At 55.1% G+C, this 3,507-nt stretch overlaps 1 non-coding gene across 1 annotated transcript; it reads right to left on the minus strand.

Moving 5' to 3' along the window:
* Window positions 1-2,711: 2,711 nt before the first annotated feature.
* On the minus strand, window positions 2,712-2,783 carry TRNAT-CGU (transfer RNA threonine (anticodon CGU)). The gene has a single exon. It is a non-coding gene; the product is annotated as a tRNA-Thr (tRNA).
* Window positions 2,784-3,507: the final 724 nt, after the last annotated feature.

Raw genomic sequence — 3,507 nt, forward strand, 5'->3', positions numbered from 1 at the left:
ATGCCACAGGTGCTGCTGACGTAAAAATTTTTTTACAAAGGGCAACTTATAAGGTTAAACTGTAAGGTACGAAGATGTAAAGATGCACAATTAGGAGTTCCCGCTGTGGCTCAGCAGTTAACAAAGCCGACTAGCATCCATAAAGTTGTGGGTTCGATCCCTGGCCTTGCCAAGTGGGTTAAGGATCCAGCATTGCCGTGAGCTATGGTATAGTCGCAGATGCAACTCGGATCTGGTGTTGCTGTGGCTGTGGTGAAAGCTGGTAGCTACAGCTCTGATTAGACCCCTAGCCTGGGAATCTCCATATGCCACTGAGTGCTGCCTTATACACACACACACACTCACACACACACACAAAAGATGCACAATTAGATGATAAGTTAAAATGCAAGGACGTGATTGCTATAAAAGTAGGGGTTATGGTTGCTTCTGGCTGTGGGGGTGGGGTGTGATTGGGAGGGGGGCACATGATAGAGGTTTCTGGGTGTCTGGCATGGTTCTCTGACCTGGGTGGGGGGTCTGCTTATAACTCATTAAGATAGTCACTTGATTTGTGTGAAATCTGTATTTTATTGTACAATAAAAGATTTAAAAATAGGTATCTCCAGGCTGAAATACTGGACTAAAACTGAGGAGGCACGAAGCAAAATATATATACTTGCCAAATTCTGCTTTTAAGTTAAATAATATTATTCACTCGCAGGAAGGAAGTAGGCTGACCCAAAGTAGTTTATATTTTTAAAAATATCCTGGAGGTTTTAGCTGCCCACAAATGGCCGTGCCTGCCTACGTGGCTCTCCAACTGCCAGTACCAGAGGCCCTGTGTTTGTCTGAGACATGAGGGGAGCCAGTGTGGGGAGGTTGGAACAGGGGGAACCTGCTAGGGGGGAGGGTCTTTGCAGCTCTGACTGTAACTCTGGATGGGCGACCAGGGCCATAGAGATTTCATCATGAGGCGTAATGACCAGGCCCCACCAGAATCACGGGGGCTACTATGATTCACCACCTGGGCAGCCATGAGAGAAATGGGTGGGGCACCCCGAGGCCCCCTGGCTTCTCCAAGGGCAGGCTCCGAGGTAGAAACTAAGAATTCAAGTCACAAGACATTTAGGAAACATCTCTGTCGACTTTCAAATTTTGCAACTAAGGAAGCTGAAGTGTGGAGCATGTAAGTGATTTAATAGGGGTCATAGAATAAACTCCACACAGGGGTCCTGTCTGCTTCTGCCCGCCCCCTTCCAGCCCCAGGGAGGTGAGTGTGGATACCTGTGGGCCTTGAAGGTAATTTGCTAGGCCTCTCGGCTCCCACGCTCACCCTGGTGCTTGTATCTGTCCTGCCTTCACTCCCCTCTCCTCTCACCAACCTTGACCTGGGATCCCTGCTTGACCCCTGTCTCTTGCCCATCTCTTCTGGGGGCCCATGTCTCCCCCAGCATCTGTATGCTGACCTCTTCTGTACCTTGACCCTCTTTTATGACTTTGGCTTGGCTCATCCACCCGCTCTGTTGGGGTGGAATTCTCTCCTCCAGCAACGGCAGGAAACAACCCAGTGCCCAGTCTCAGTTTCTTCTCATCAGGAATCCAAATTAAGAGACAAGATTCAAGGCAGTGCCCAGTAGTTCAAGACTTTCCCCTTCCCTTCCCTGAATGTCCAGAAAATCCATTTGCATTTAGTAATAATTCCATAATGACACTGGTACCTCATTCAGGACTCCCTTCAAAAGCCGAGTGCATCCTTCCAGTTCCTGGAATCTCAGCAGGGGAAAGATCAATATATTTCCTTGCTGCCTGAGCCCCACTGCCCCAAAGAGACTCTGCTGCCGTTCAATCCACCCTACGCTCCATGTGGTCAACTGTGCGACCAGGCCTGCAAAAAGGTGTGTGTTTGGGTCACATTAACAGAGGTAGGAGATACAGAATGAGGGAGGGGGTGAGGTTCAATTAATGGACTACACCTGGAGTAGTATTTTCAATCCAGAAAATTGAACGGAACAAAGGGACAGATAGACTGTAGCATATCAGAAATGAGAGACACTCATCATGTCTATCCTAGAAGTGACTTGAGGAGCTTCAAAACTAGCTAGAGGCCAGTTTCAAAGGACCACACAGGCAGGCGCCAGATTTAAAGGGCCAGTTCACAAAGGCTGGAAAAGAAAAACGCACCAGCCAGCTTAACGAAGTGGTTCGCTTCCTAGCCAAGAAGGCAGACAACAAAAATCGCGTGGAAAATTCACTTTTAAAGCAAAAACCAGAAACCAGAAAACACTGCTCCAAGAACTCCAACGCCCGTTCTGGAAAGTTCTCCCACCCTCAAGACACGCCGAACCAGTGAAACCGTAGCTCTTCCCCTACCCTATCTGCTGTTGGCGACACCGCGCGGGGCCTCAGTCCCCACCCATAGCACCGGGATCCGAGATCAGTCGGGCCCTGCGCAGCGCGGCTGCAGGAGGTCCGGGGAGAAGAGACGCGGGACGGTCAGCAAAGCACTGTACACCCGGGGCCGAGCCTGTCTGCAAGTGGTTCCGCGAACCCTGGCCCGCTGGTCCGGCCTGGGCTGGTGACCGCGGAGCCCGCGAAGGGGGATGGGGGAGGGGGTGGGACTGGAGGACGGCTAAACAGAATCTGAAAAGTAAAAGATACCATCGTGGACGAAAGGGATGGCACAGAGGAGGGCGCCAGAGCCCCCAGGACCAAGTCCGACCTCTAGTCCCAGGCACGGACGGGGTTCGAACCCGCGATCTTCGGTTTACGAGACCGACGCCTTACCACTTGGCCACCGCGCCTGACAGCCGAGGGAGCACTGGAAGCTCTCAGTGGAGGGGAGGCGGCGCAGGCGCGCAAGGGGCGGTGCGCCTCCTCCGGCCCCGCCCCCCAGCTCTCCCGACCTGCCGGCGGGGACCCGGTTCTCGGAGCCGCGGAGACTCCCTTAGGGCCACTGCCGGGCGTCCGAGCCTTGCCTGCGGCGGGACCCGAACCCGCGGCGCCCACCGGCCGGATCCCGCCCCGCCTCCAGCGACCCCAGGACACGGCGCCTACGGAGAGGCCTGTGGGGGATTCGAAACGGGCGGCGGCCTGCGGAGACCACGACCGACGCAGTAGGGGAGTTCTGGAGCCGAAGCCGAGACAGCGGCCGCGAGCGAGCCAGAACCCGGCGTCCGCGCTGGCGTCTCCGCCCGCCGCCAAGTGACCTTGGCCAGGTCATTTCCGTCCTGTCGGCAGGATACCGGGGCAGCGCGGGAGCTCGGGCCGAGTCCTCGGGGAGCCGAGGGGACAGAAAGGGAGGTGCAGGCACGGATGCGATCGGCCCTCGGAGAAAGATGCAGGGAGCCGGGAGGGTTGGGGGCCGGGGGGCAGGCGCGAGGGGAGGTGAGTTTCCCTCGCTGATCCGGCAGGGGCCACCTTCTGTGTAGGCAAAATCTTCCCGGTTGCTCTCACTACCCTCTTGCCCTTAAGTCCCTGGCACCGACCTTGTGCTGGAGACTCCGAGTAAACATCTGTTTAGACAGA

The sequence above is a fragment of the Phacochoerus africanus genome, chromosome 14 (assembly GCF_016906955.1).
Source record: "Phacochoerus africanus isolate WHEZ1 chromosome 14, ROS_Pafr_v1, whole genome shotgun sequence".
In the NCBI taxonomy this organism is placed as follows: Eukaryota; Metazoa; Chordata; class Mammalia; order Artiodactyla; family Suidae; genus Phacochoerus; species Phacochoerus africanus.